The 15,568-nt window shown below is 36.4% G+C and overlaps 1 protein-coding gene across 8 annotated transcripts in view; it reads left to right on the forward strand.

Annotated features, from left to right (window-relative positions):
• Positions 1-15,568, forward strand: part of LOC117996344 (plasma membrane ascorbate-dependent reductase CYBRD1-like) — an 83,635-nt gene that overhangs the window by 21,753 nt on the left and 46,314 nt on the right. The gene's annotated exons all lie outside the window — the stretch shown is intronic.

A 15,568-nucleotide genomic window follows, 5' to 3' on the forward strand; every position in this document is an offset into this window, starting at 1 on the left:
GTTTATCTCTGAACTGACATAATAATATTATCCAACTTTAAGTAGGCAGTTAGGCACCTATCTCTACCTACTCATTAAGTGCATTCGTTTTTTTTATTGATGTAATGAACTAATGATACGTGAATGCATTCAAGGCTTTTCATTACGTACTGCTGCTAAGTATCGATACTATATTACTGCTGCTATGTATCGATACATAGATTGTTAGGTACTTATGTAGGTCTATATACAAAATGACAAGTATGAATAGTTTTAATAGTAGAATTGGTGATTTTATGCATTATTATTGCAGCTTATTTAAAACGTCTTATTAAAAAGAAGTTTAAAATTTAATTTCCTCAATAAGTTGATAGGTATAGGTACGTATAACTTACTTATACAGTAATATTTGTACACTTACTTTATAAAATCTAAAACCTAACATTAGTCATTTTTAGGGTTCCGTACCTCAAAAGGAAAAACGGAACCCTTATAGGATCACTTTGTTGTCTGTCTGTCTGTCTGTCCGTCTGTCTGTCAAGAAACCTACAGGGTACTTCCCGTTGACCTAGAATCATGAAATTTGGCAGGTAGGTGGGTCTTATAGCTGGCTTTAGGGGAAAAATCTGAAAACAGTGAATTTGTGGTCACATCACACAAAAAAAAAATTGTGGTCATAAACTAATAATTAGTATTTTCAATTTCCGAAGTAAGATAATATCAAGTGGGGACTGGGGTATCATATGAAAGGGCTTCACTTGTACATTCTAAGACAGGTTTTTATTTATTTTTAGGTATAATAGTTTTTGATTTACCTATCATGCAAAATGTCGATAAAATACGATTGTAATACGGAACCCTCAGTGCGCGAGTCTGAATCGCACTTGGCCGGTTTTTTTGTATGAATACTTAACACTTGTTTCAATAATAATAACATGAATTTGAAACTAGGCACCATGTTATATAATTTGTATCATATAAGAATTGTTTTATATAATATAAGAATTGTATTATGTGTATAAGATTTTTTTATAATGATTAAAAAATTCAGATGAAGATAAGTAAGTAGGTACGTCTAATATTTACGAACCTACATGTAAAATTATACTGGTTTGCTCAATTTTCTCAAATCTCAACATGAGTAGGTATCATAAGTATCACGTTGTCTTTTCATATTTTAAATATTCTTTTATTATTTTTGTAACAAAAGCAGATATTATTCTGTGTTTTCGCATGTCAATTCAATTTTCCAAACAATCCGAACCAACGAACTGAAAATCAAGCGGGAGAGAAATAATATTATATGGGTAGGTGCGACCTCCAAGAGTAATTTTATTGGCTCTAATAATTCGCAGTGGGTCTCACTCGCAGGGAGCCGACTCAGGAAATGGGATGAAATTGATGCCGTTTAGTGTCGTACTCGTGCACAGTACAATATGAGACCGCATACGATATTTAACTCGATTAAAACTCAGGAATTTCAAACTGTTTAGCTCTTTCATGCCCATTCGACGGTGGGCGGTTTTGAGTTCGATTCTTATCAGGCTTCTAAATGGTCTCAGGTCTGATCTAGTGGGAGGTTTCGGTTGTGGCTGATCACCCTATCGACAAAACGTGCCGCTAAGCGATTTAGTGTTCCAGTACGATGACGCGTAGAAACCGAAGAGGGGTTTATGGATTTCATACTAATTGAACTGCCAAGCCCCTGCCATAGGCTGCATCACAAGATGATCCACCATCAGGTGATATAGCAATCAAAGGCTAGCTTTGTCATTGAATAAAAAAATCTCCGCATTTTGTTAAGAAATACTTACATTTTGTGTTACTGTGTCATTAAATGTTGCCGTTTTATTTGTGAAAAACTTTGAGAAAAATCTCGTAAGTATAATTGGTAGTACCTACTTAGTACATGCGATTAATGAACTTTCAATTAACTGAGGCTCTAATGATAAATTAAACTTTCAACTAACTAAGACTGTAAAGATGGCTTAGCTATAAAATTTAAAATATATTAGATGATATACATAAGTACTTCACTTAAATAAACATGCCTATAAAAAGAAACTGATGATTTTTATTATGAACTCCATTTGTTTGCCACTGTTGATCTACACTTTTGTATACAGTTTGACATAATATCTCATTCTATAACTAAAACTTACAACGAAGTTCGTTAAAGAATTAAATCTCTGCTAAGTTAGGAAAACTATAGCCTGAGAAGAAAACTTAACTTTTTTAGTTTTGTTTATCTTACGAAGGCAGTTGCGTACCTATTAGCTTGTTAACTACGTTTTTTAAAAATCCAGTAATGATTAGACTTTAGTAAAGAGCATAAGATAGTCGTTGTATTGTTCATTTTAAAGCTGATGTAATACCTAACTTACCTACTGTTGTTTCGTTCAATCGTTTTTACTTTCCAAGTTATATAATTTTAATATCAGGGGCACGGTGTTGCCCCCGCCAAGTCGAGCCAAACAAAAGGACGGGGCACTACTTCCCTTTTCTGGAAGCGTTTCGTCGTACCTATTTTCGAATCATCATAGCTTCGGTCCAGAAGACGCTAGAAATCTGTCATGTCATGATAATCTTTGCTTTTATAATAGAGAGAGAGCCAGCGCGAGCCAGACCTTCGTTATTCTATAAAAGCCGAAAGTTTGTCGGCGTATTGCCCCCAACACTGAGAGGAACGTTTGTTTGGATGTTAGTTTGGATCATGGTGGCTTTATGGGAGATAACATAACATGTAATAAGTAAAGGTGTAAAAAATCTTACGTCAAACTTTAAAACTTGAAGGGTGTCTGGCAGGGGGTTGCCAGGATACGAAGTGTCTGACAATGCATGACGTGATTTCTAATAGGTACCTACTATTCTGAATAAAAAATAAGAAAAATTTGATTTTATACTTTGACGTAAGATTTTTTCACCTTTATTACCTGTTATGTTACCTCCCAAAGTCATCATGATCCAAACAAACTTTCCTCCCAGAGTTAGGGACAATACGCAGATAAACAGTCAGCTCTTGTAAAATAACGAAGGTCTGGCACACGCTGGCTCTTAGTCCATAAGGTTTTAAGATAAATTGACATTTATTAGGAGTATTAGTAAGGATATTACATGTATTTGTATAAACATTAAAGCCGGGATTCATGATCAATATTGTCGTCAGCAATGCAAAAAAAGAAGAGATTCCCAACTCTATGTACTTTTGTTTTCAATGTAGCGAGCCTTTTAATTTCTTGTAACCTTCACATGCAGAGTGGAAATTTTTTGCTTCCATAACCTGTTTAAAATGATTGATTAAGAGAGTTATATCTTCATTCTTTCGACGCTGAGTGAATGATTCACTAGTCTAGAACTCTTAGAGTAGGTAGATCTTGTTGACTTTCATTCCAGTCCAGTTGGTAGGCCTTATTAGCACTAAAAATATGTTGCTAGTGTCATAAAACTGTTTTTGTGTGAAAGAAATTGCTTCTTTAAAAAACCAGTATCGGATGAATTGAGAGCGATGTGAGCAAAACGAGTTGGTCTGGCTCATGCACTTGTCGGATCATCCGCCATTTTTAAGTACCTTTTAAGCAGCGTTCACACGAACCTTATACCTATCTCTCAATGGGTTGTGAGCACGTCTCGTGTTTATGTTATCGTAAAATTATTTATGTGACATTTTATAAGTTACATAAGCAGCTATCTCATGTTACTAAATTACAGGTACACAATCTAAATATCTATGATAAAGTATTACTAAAGAAAATTCTTTAGTAAATTTCAAAATATTGTGTAGTTAAAAAACGTGGTAATTTTCTTCGCTATACTTAAATAATTTACTTAAATTATTAATTAATTAATACGTATTGTTTAAGTCTTTTGCTAATAACGCTATGCCGCACATAATTATTATTTTTTGTTTTTTGTTACTCAAAAACTGATTTATTCCATTCTAATACCAACAACTAATACCACTATCGCTATTTGTTAGAACTGCGAACGGATACCACTCTTCAAATATTTAAAGGAGAATGCATTTTAGAAACAAACATTTCTGTGTCTGCTAGATTTACAAATGTGTAGGTACCTAATTTCAAAGTTCCGTGTGTTTTTTATGAAAATATTGCCTGCCTGTGTATATTAAAAACTAGTCTGAAATATTTTGTTTCAGCAGTTTCAGCCTTCACGAAAAACTAATATATTCGTTTTGTTATATCTGTCATCTATTTGAACACACTTGTTATTTGTATTACATAGATATTTAAGATACTGTATATTATAATATGCATCTAGTTAAGTTATGAAAAACTAGATATAGATAAAACCGAAATGTTTATTAATAGATAATAACATAATAACGTACCCATTTCGTACGCTCTACATATGAAGACATTGAATACAATGCAATTACCTATCTACTAGCTATTTGTTATGTAATGCGATGCAGAAGGTAATTACCTTCATAGTTACATCACAAATAATTACACTACTAATAATACTCATTACAATAAACCGTTTCGCCTGTCTGTTCCTCTGTCGACAATGAAATCGATTTTGATTTTTGACCACCCATTCTATTTGTTTATTATTTACCTAATGAGTAAATATTAGAAGCTAATTGCGAATTCATCCGCGTGGATTTAGATTTTTAAAAATTTCGTGGGAACTCTAATTAAATACTAATCCAAATACTATCTGTCCCGGCTTTACTCACGTGTGTAGTCGACGTTAGCCCGACTAGTTTCGAACCTATACGGGGTCCTTTTTCAAGGGAGTCCGTTCGCGCACGCGCCGCGGTTTTGACTGCGGGACGCACGTGCCGCTGCCCGTAGAGCCCGTTGTGAGGGTGGCTGGGGTCGCGGCGCGTGCGCGAACGGACTCCCTTGAAAAAGGACCCCGTATGGGTTCGAAACTAGTCGGGCTAACGTCGACTACACACGTGAGTAAAGCCGGGACAGATAGTATTTAGAATGGAAATCACTCACGGTAGTTTAAACGCTAAATCCTAATCCTTGAATTATCCTAATATTATAAATGTGAAAGTGCGGATGCTTGGATGTTTGGATGTCTGTTACTCAATCATGCAAAAATGGCTAAACGGATTTGGATGAAATTTGGAAGGGAGATAAATTATACCCTGGATTTACACATAGGCTACTTTTTATCCCCTAAAATCAAAGAGTACCCGCGGGATTTTGAAAAATGTAAATCCACGCGGTCGTCCGTGGTCATTAGCTAGTAAATAATAATTAGGTATACTTTCTTCGGTAGGTAAAGGAGAGACAGAAAAAATAAGAAATTTTATAAGCAACAAAGTGATCACACAAAAATTATTTTCAGAATACTACTTAGGTACAATGTTTTTCAAATTTCAACTTACAAGAGAAAAATGGTGGTGGTCTTCTTAGTTAGAATACTTCCAATGCACAGAAGTTGTAGGTACTACCGAAAAAGTTGCAAACTAGAGAATCGGACACTGTGATGCAAAAAAATCCCAAAAAGGGTAAACACTTCAGCGTGATGCTTAGATACACCGATACAGAGCTTTGTTACAAAACTTATTTTTTTGGGATAAAAAGTAGTCTATGTGGTAGGTACGTCTCCACTCTCCAGGATGCAAGCTATCTCTGTACCAAATAGGTGATGCCCGCAAATTCGTCCATGTGGATTTAGATTTTTAAAAATCTCGTGTGAACTCTTATAGTTTTTTCCGGGATAAGCTGGTAGCCTATGTCTATCCCTGGGATCCAAGCTACATCTGTACCAAATTTAATCAAAAATCAAACTGATGGGCCGTGAAAAGGTAGCAGATAGACAGAAGTACCTATGGATAAAGTAATAGTCAACACCACCTGCCACTGTCCATTTGGTTGTCTGGAGGAGATCGCTATTTAGTGATAAGACCGCCTTTTTGTACCTACTTTTTAAGATTTTTTTGTAACCTATCATTGTTTTCTGGTGCAATAAAGAATATATACATACATACGTAGGTACATAGTATGCATATCGACAAATTTACAGCTACCAATTTAGTTGTGGTATTTCAAATACGTGTTCTTATATTACGGTCACGTTACAAGATGGAAAACAGGTTATGTAGACGACTACGGCAATTAAAAACGAAAACAACATAGGTAAATTATATTTATCGACTTTCCTTTAGATTTAGATTGATGAACTTAACATACAACGGGCACAGTTTATAAGGTCACTGTATATCATCCTTACTCTGTGCAACGGGTCAACCTAATTCGATAACATAATGTTAGGTATGATTTCATAATATATAGGGCTTATAAGGTAAGTTATATATTATGTAGGTGTATTGCACTTATAAGTTATAATGACAGTGCAAGAAAATTAACTCTTTCTCTTTGCATCGTATATATCTCTAGTGCGACATGCACCATACAAAATGATAGAAATAATATTTTAACGCTCTGTGCTGCGCTGTGCAGTACAGTAAAACCTCCTATTCGACTCCTTTTCATTATTAATTTTATAACAATGATAGGAGTTTTCTTGAGAAAATAAGAAAACTTCATATTTATTGTCATTAATTATGAACAGCTTATGATATTGGTTAGTGATTTAGTTGGCAATTTTCAAGTAGAGACATTACCTACTACGCTTGATTTGAAGAGCTTAGTGTGTACTGTGTAGTAGACTTTAAGCAGACTATGCTTGACCCTCTTCGTTCTACCTACCGTGGCAGGATTAGAGAGTGCTTTATTTTCTGCAAACGCTGCAGTTTAAGTGATCTTCAGGGATTAATCGAAAAAGTTGGATATTATGCTCCTGCATTTAAAATCTTATTGCTCGAAGCATTGAGTGAACAGGTCACTAATCAACGAACTTTTTTTGTAATATTAATAGGTATCATTATGTAGTAGGTTAGGTAGGTACATTAAACTTCTCCATACCTAGATATACCGCTAGCTAGGCCTTAATGAGCTTAACTTCTATTAAAGTAGGGGACAAGAAGTTAATAAGTGGGTAATGCGGACATGGTTATACCTACCTATCATAAGTCTAGCTACCATAAGTGTAAAGAAAACAATTTGGTACCAATAGGCCGCGACAGATCGAGATGGTAACCGGGGTATGAGGTAGGAGGACGCCCCGCACACCAGCACCTCACCCGCACCGGGTTAGCGCGGGGGCTGTGCGGGTGTGTATAATCCATACCTACTTATATTATAAAATTATCTAAAAGTGTGTTTGATTGTCTGTCTGTTACCGTTTGCAAACACTGAACCGACAGTGATGTCCGGCGTAACTATTTTGCAGGAGACGGACATGATATTATTAGGATAATTTTTATCACGTGAAATCGAAGAATTCCCACGACAATTTTAAAATCTAAATCTAACCCAGTGAAATCGCAGGCATCAGCTATGGATAAAAAGAAGCCTTCGGCCTTCCTTCCCCGGGCTGTGAAACGGTGACAGACAGACACACGTTCGCATTTATTTAATTGTATTTTAATTGTGTTGATCCTTATAATAATGTATAAGGATCGACACGATCGTTCAAATCAATTGCTGCATTACAGATGCATATCTGGGAAACTATAGCTATTTTCTTATTAGGAACAGGAAACTTTCTAAAGCTAACGTACCTACTACGTGTACGTACCTAAGTATATTTTATTAGCGGATATGAAATTTTATTTCCCTTTAATCCAAGTCCAACGCTTAAACGATCTCTTCCAATCTCTTTGAAGATAATATTTTCCCTTATAAGTATGTATAAGTATGAACGTATATAATAAAGTATGTATAAAACGAATCATTCATCAACACAACTGATGGTGCACCACCATACACCACAATCATTTATGTTTTCAATTGTGTGGTTGTAGTCTGTTGGGGAGCAGATGGGGGTACGGTACAGTACGCGGCAGAAAATATTGTACATCGACCTTTAAAAAGAGATAGCGTTTTCGTAGAGCGTTGTCTCTGTCGTTGAGACCGACAAAGCTTCACATAGGTATGAGTGACAGAGACAACGCTCTACAAAGCCGAAATCTCATTCTAAAGGTCGATGTGCAATATTTCTTGCCGGCTACCGTAATCAGTAGAGAGGCACAGTATAAAGAGAGACACAGTAGGGAAATGCCTTTGATGTCGTGGTAAATGGTGACCACGACTAGGTACCCTTCGACATAGGGCGCTAACTACGTAGGCCAGTTCGGGTCGCTCCTTCATCCTGCTCTCACAGCACGATTGCTCTATCTGGACGGCTTCGGCTAGAACTCTACACTCTGTATGTAATATCATATCCTTACTCTGTGGTAGAGGGGTGAGAGAACCCTATTGTTGTCTGTGTGTTATTGATCACTTTTTCACATATTATCGCCGGTGTTCTACACGTACTCGTACTATGTGGAGTTTGTAGACGAGGGTTTGACTTTTACGACAGATACTTGGTATGGAAAACCACTGTATATTCTCGTGGAAGGGGTGTTTTTCATTACATACTTTTCTTTTTCAATGTAAGTATTAGAAACAATATACGCAACAGGTCGAGATGGCGATCGGGGAGGGAACGTCCCGCAAACCCGCACAGCCCCCGCGCCGGGTTGCGCTAACCAGGTGCGGGCGAGCACGGGTGACGTCCCCCCGCCTCATACCCCGATTGCAATCTCAACCTGTCGCGGAGTTACTATATCTGAAACAAATAAGGGATACAGATAAAAAGATAAAAACATTAAGAATAATAGACATTGCTTTTTTTTTGTCTGCGTAAATTTAGGTTATTTAAAATTCCCGTAGCAGGGCTTTGATTTTTCGGGAAAAGTAGCCTATGCCCGTCTGGATGCAAGCAATCATTTAAGTACCAAATAGATGAGTCCATAACTTTGTTCACGTGAGTGTAGGTGTTTTTAAAATCCCGTGGGAAATCTTTGATTTTTCGGGAAAGCAGCCTTTGTATTTCCCCGGGAATCGGGATGCAAGCTATATCTTTATACGATCAAAATCGGTTAAACGGATGAGCCGTGAAAAGCTAGCAGGCAGACATAACACACATTTGTATATATACTTTATAATTTTGCTTTTTAAAATTTATAATTTTAACAATTTTTGTATGTATGTTTATGTTAGTTTGTACTCGTAGTTTAATTAGTGTAATTGGCTTTATGGCCGTTCTAATTAAATAATAAATAAATAAATAAATAATAATAATAATACTTATAATATCTAATACTTTTTCCTTACCTTAACAGTTCACAGGACAATCAGACAAAAATCAAGCCTAATTCAATTAGGGAAATTGGTAACAAAATAATAATAAACTCTAATCTTCAATAATATTTATCACAATGATACGGATCGGATTTGCATAGGTAGGTACATACACATACCTACATAGATGAAAGAGTTTGCTTGCCACTTAAGATATTAAGAGAGACGGACATCTGTCGTTGCACCATCCTTGATCTAATCAGCGCTTCCTCTTAATAAAATAAATGTATATCTTCGACACCCACTCACAGACCTACTTGACTACATGTCACATGGCCAATCCTTGAAGAGTAATGGTGTCCTTTGTCCTAATTTTCTATTACAATAGCATTTGTCCACGTCTTCTAGCAGACTGGTTATGATTAAAATTAAAACATATTACAAATACTTATTCCTTATAATTTGAAAGTTTAGGAAATAAATAGAATTCTTATATAAATGATCTTAATAGCCATAATGCAACATTTGACTTACATTATTGTGTCGCCTAGGTATTTCCCTAAAATTTGTAAATATTTCTTTCCCGAAAACTATTGTCGTCGAATGCAACTGACTAGGGATTTCCACTTTCCACGGTTTTATGCCGCTGTTTACTGGGACTCTTCCATCATTGTGACTTGCCTGATGTCATCTGTCCACCTATGACCGAAATTAATAATGAATCCTGGCTGTAATTTGTCAAGAGCCTCAATAGCTCAACCGGTAAAGGAGTGGACTGAAAACCGAAAGGTCGACGGTTCAAACCCCGCCCGTTGCACTATTGTCGTCGTACCTACTCCTAGCACAAGCCTGACGCTTAGTTGGAGAGGAAAGGGAAATATTAGTCATTTAACATGGCTAATATTCTTTAAAAAAAAAACGTTGCTAGCTTGTTAAGTAACTTAACGACAGATTAGGTATAGATTTATTATTAACTAGCTTATGCTCGCGACTTGGTCCACGTGGATTACACAAATTTCTAACCCCTATTTCACCCCGTTAGGGGTTGAATTTTCAAAAATCCTTTATTAACGGATGCCTACGTCATAATAGCTATCTGCATGCCAAATTTCAGCCCGATCCGTCCAGTAGATTGAACTGTGCGTTGATAAATCTGTCAGTCAGTCAGTCAGTCACCTTTTTCTTTTATATATTTAGATTTCGGTCGTATAGTGGGAGGTCTAACTATCGTATTCCGGTGCGCGGCCTCCATTCCAGCACCTTGGAAGTTGGAGCCACCATTAAAACGGTAAAATTTTAAAAATTCTGCCTAAATATACTCACTTGAACATGGTAATGGAATGACAAAAAAACGAGATTGGTTACGTAATTAACGCTTAAATATGCAGTTGATACACTACTTAATTAAACCTAATCTACATGTAAATGTACAACGTGAAATGTTAGATAGGAGCGTGTTACCGAGCTCTTTCACATAATTTCAGTCTAAAGTTTTGAGAATTAAGTAGGTACCTATGTACTTTTAAAAATAATTTAAGGAAATATTTTTTGTTTAGTTCATCATTATCATCATTGCGTGCCAGCTTCGAAACGAAGATGATGATCATCATCCGAAAAGCTAGTCGCCTCTTTACTTCTTTATAAGCCCAGTTCACCCCCTTATAATTTCGTCCAACCATTAGCTTAGCGTCTTTTGGTTATAGCCCTTTTGTGTAGTTAAACGATTTCTAAGGTTAACCAGGTTCTATATATTAACAATTTGTAACACACCTGATGGTAAGTGTGTTATGATGGAGCACGTTTACCTAGAAATTACTTAGATACGAGGAATATTAACAGCGGACACAACACGAAATAAATATTGGCCACGTTATGCTAACTGCAAAGAATTTCTAAGTACTACTTCGTAGTAACTGTTTTACAAAATGTCAATCACAAACAGCCATGTCGGTCGGAAGATTCAGGCAGACGGAAAATCGTATTGACATGGGTAACCAATAGGTATATTAGGTAGTCATTTATATTCGAAAAATGGAATACATTTGTGATAATAACTTAAGATTTGGATTTAGATTTATTTACTCGCTTTGGACACAGCATGCCTTCTTTTAGAAGTTATATTTGTATCCTTACTAAGGTGTAAAGCGTAGACTGGTAGGTAATTTTAGAGACACATTAAGTGTAGATAGATATATTGGATCAGCTGATGACCGCAACAACTTTCTCGTGGATTTAGGTTTAAAAATCCCATGGGAACTCTTTATTTTGCGGGATAAAAAGTAGCCTATGTCACTCTACAGGTCTTTGACTATAATCACGTCGATCCGTTGCTTCGTTGTGACGTAATTGAAGGACAAACCAACTAACCAATAAAGCAACAAACAAACATACTTTCGCATTTCAATTAATGTAGGTAGTGACAGATAGGTACACCTCAAGGATGGTAATATGCAGATGACTATTCATAAATTTTCCCATATACCCGACATCCTACCGTAATGGCTCCGAGGTTTTTCTTTACAAATGCGATGACACGTAAAAACAGATAAGGGTTATGGGCCAATAAAACCGCTATACCTTCTTCAAGAATAGCGCGCTTTTTTGGCGAGATCATCCATCCTTCAATTACGTACTATCATCAGACGTGAGATTACAGGTAAGCATGATCGTGTAACCGGTGAAATATAAAAAAAAACCGGCCAAGTGTAGGGTTCCGTAGTCACAATTAACCTCGAAAAACAGATATAACTCCTTAACCTGTGAACCATGCCACCATGCAACCATACTTAGCCATGATAGTTTTGTGTGTGAATTTTTTCACGTTCCTATATACTACCTTTTGGCTGATAAGGGGGGGGGGGGGGGGGCACACACTTGACTCTAATAAAAATTAGCACTTTAAAACATCATATTTTACAAACGGATCTAGAAATCGAAAAATGATGGTCCCACACATACTATGGGGTAGACGAGAAAAAAACATTCATCCCCACTTTACATGTAGGGGGGAGCTACCCTTAAAAAAATATTTATCACAATTTTATTTCACCACTTTGTCGGCGTGATTAATATTTATACCCATGCCAAATTAAAGATTTCTAGCACTAGATAGTCTCCGAGATTAACCGAGGACGGACGGATCGACAGACGGACAGACATGGCGAAACTATAAGGGTTCCTTGTTTTTTACTACGGAACCCTAAAAATCGGACAAGTTCGAGTTGAACTCGCGTGGAGAAGGTTCCGTACGATGAAAATGTAAGTTTGTATTGTACCACTTAAATAGACATTCGGTAAGAAAAGGTTTTTGAAAATTCAACCCTTAAGGGGGTAAAATAGGGGTTGGAAATTTTTGTAGTCCACGCGGACTAAGTCGCGAGCATAAGCTAGTCTATAAGATTTGCAGCAAACTGTCTGTGACAGACGGCCAGACAGACATAAGGGTTCCAGTTTTCCGTTCGGACGTACGGAACCCTAAAAATAACAAAGAGAGCGCCACTTGAGTAATAATCACTTGATTAACAAACGCAAGGGACTGTATTATACTAATAGAAGTAATAGATATCACATTACATTGACAAATGCTTCGAGTTTCTATGCAATTGTCGAGGTCGTCGAACCGCGAGGATGTAGTTATTTGTACGTTATTACTAACTTTCCACCTAACCCGGGGGTTTTACGAACGGTGGATTTCACTTCCAAGATAATATGCATATTTTGGAAACACAAAACGGACGTGGAACGTGTTCGAAGTTCGAACCGTTATAAATAATATTGAGTAGGAATATACTTACTTAATTGTATATAATATATCTAATTATTATTATTATCCTTAAAATATTAGGTAGGTATGTAAAATGCATAATATAAAAAAAACATTTTTTTTAAACTCTGTACTTATAGTGGCTTTGGAGATCGGGTTTTTTGAAATAATTAATATTCTATACTAGGTCACAATAGTACTAATGTAACTAGGTATATTATTTCACATATAGGTAAGTGAAACTTGAAAGTGTGGATGTTTGGATGTTTGTTACTCAATCACGCAAAAACGGCTGTACTGATCTGGAATGGAGATGGCTAATACCCTGGATTAACACATAGGCTACTTTTTACCCCGGAGAATCAAAGAGTTCCCGCGGGATTTTAAAAAATGTAAATCCACGCGGACGAAGTCGCGGGCATCAGCTAGTAATTAATAAATTTTAGAGGTTTCCAACCAAATAAAAGAAAACCTACGATTTTTTTGAATAAAGTTAATTAAAACTATACAAATCATTATTTGTTCATTATAATTTGTAGGTATAGATATTTAACTTGATTTTTTAAAGAATATATTCTTTAAATATAAGTATTCAGTAAATTACTTAGGTATCCTTGCGGTTTCCAATTGAAATAAATGTTGGGTTAAAACGGAAAAGTTACTTACGCTAGTAAGTAGTTAATTTGGTTACAAAATGTTATGTAGATTAGCTACAATTTACAACATAACTTATTAATTACCTATTTAGTTATGTCAGTAGCAAGTAATGAAATATGTACCTAATTATTTTGTTGCAAAGTAGTTACTTCTTTATAAAATTGAATATCTTTTATTTATATTACATTTCTTTATTAGAAACAATTTCTGGCCATCGATGTTGTTGTGTAACTAAATACTTATCAAATACCTACCCATTTAAGTAGTAATTTAAAGTAGCAAGGTGATATCACAAAGGAAGCAAGTTCAACAAATGACTAACAAGAAGAGATATACAACAAGGTCAGCACTGATAATTAGAAATTAAACAGAGCGGGTGATAATGATGGATATTTTGGGGTTAATCTATATACATATATGTAAAAGGAAACGCTGACTGACTGACTGACAGATCTATCAACGCACAGCTCACAGTACTGGACGGATCAGCCTGAAATTTGGCATGCAGATAGTTATCATGACGTAAGCAAGATTTTTGAAAATTCAACCCCTAAGGCGGTAAAATAGGGGTTTCAAATTCATAATATGAATGATCATTTGTTGTACGTTTTTTGTTAATCATTAGTGAACCGATTTGAACATTATTGTATAGGTACGTCAACGTATTCGATATGGTATCGTGTATCGAAATAATGATGGTGCGGTTTCGAGAAGAAATTTCATTGGCACAACCGAACACTTTCATTGGCACCTTTCTCTCGGTCGTGAGGTTCACTTGCGATTACCTACTACTTGCCATAATAATACGAAATAGATGTTAAATGTACACTATTTGGATAATGTAGATTTAAGCAGGTTTCTATTGTTATTAAGTAGTATGTATATAAGACTGACTGACTGATTGACTGATCTACCAACGCACAGCTCAAACTACCGGACGGATCGGTCTAAAATTTGGCATGCAGATAGTTACTATGACGTTAGACATCCGCTAAGAAAGGATTTTTTAAAATTCAACCCCTAAGTGGCTAAAATAGGTGTTTGAAATTTGTCTACTCCACGCGGACGAAATCGCGAGCATATGCTAGTTTTTATAATAAGTACATTTCTAAACTCATCATTTGGGCGAAAAGAAATAATATAAAAGTAGGTTTAGCGTGGTTTAGCGTGGTTTAGCATAGTATATTACATTAGGTATAGTACTAGTTATAGTTAGTATTTTTTCTATTGTACCTAGATCACCTATACCTACCTATCAGTTTTTAACTCCCGACGCCATTTGTCGTCCTCGTCTCATCTCCTAAACAATGCATGCTGCTGGACAAACACGTCTTACTCCACGGTCTTGGATGGTAATGGTATTAATCCATAAGTAGGGTACTAATAATTATTGATGCGAAAGTGTGTCTGTCTATCTGCTAGCTTTTCACAGCCCATCAATATTTATTACAGGCCCTTGCATCCCGGGAATGGACATAGGCTATTTTTTGTCTTTGGTTTTTAAAAATCTATATCCACGCGGACGAAGTCGTGGCCCGCGGGCATCGTCTAGTCAACATATAAAACGTCAAAAATACATAATGTCAGTGTTGGTCATATGTGTGGTTTGCCTTGCACGGTCTATTACCTACCTATGTATAGTCCGCGACAGATCGAGACGGCAATCGGGGTGGGAACGCTATGCACACCCGCATAGCACCCGCGCTAACCCAATGCGGGCGAGCACGGGCACTGTGCGAGTGTGCGGGGCATCCCCCGCCACATACCCCGATTGCCATCTCGACCTGTCGCGAACTATATCTCTCTACCTATTAATATTACTAGATACCTACAACTGCATTGCCTGTGACAGTGTCAATTATACAGTGTAGGTACCTATTTGTACCGGTTTCTATTGCTGATAACAGGAAACTCGTTCGTTTGTGCACCGGGACATTTCAAAGCTTTGTGACTTGCACCAGACAGATTAGCATATTTTTTAATTTATTTTTATTCG

Source organism: Maniola hyperantus, chromosome 3 (assembly GCF_902806685.2).
Source record: "Maniola hyperantus chromosome 3, iAphHyp1.2, whole genome shotgun sequence".
NCBI classification, from domain to species: Eukaryota; Metazoa; Arthropoda; class Insecta; order Lepidoptera; family Nymphalidae; genus Maniola; species Maniola hyperantus.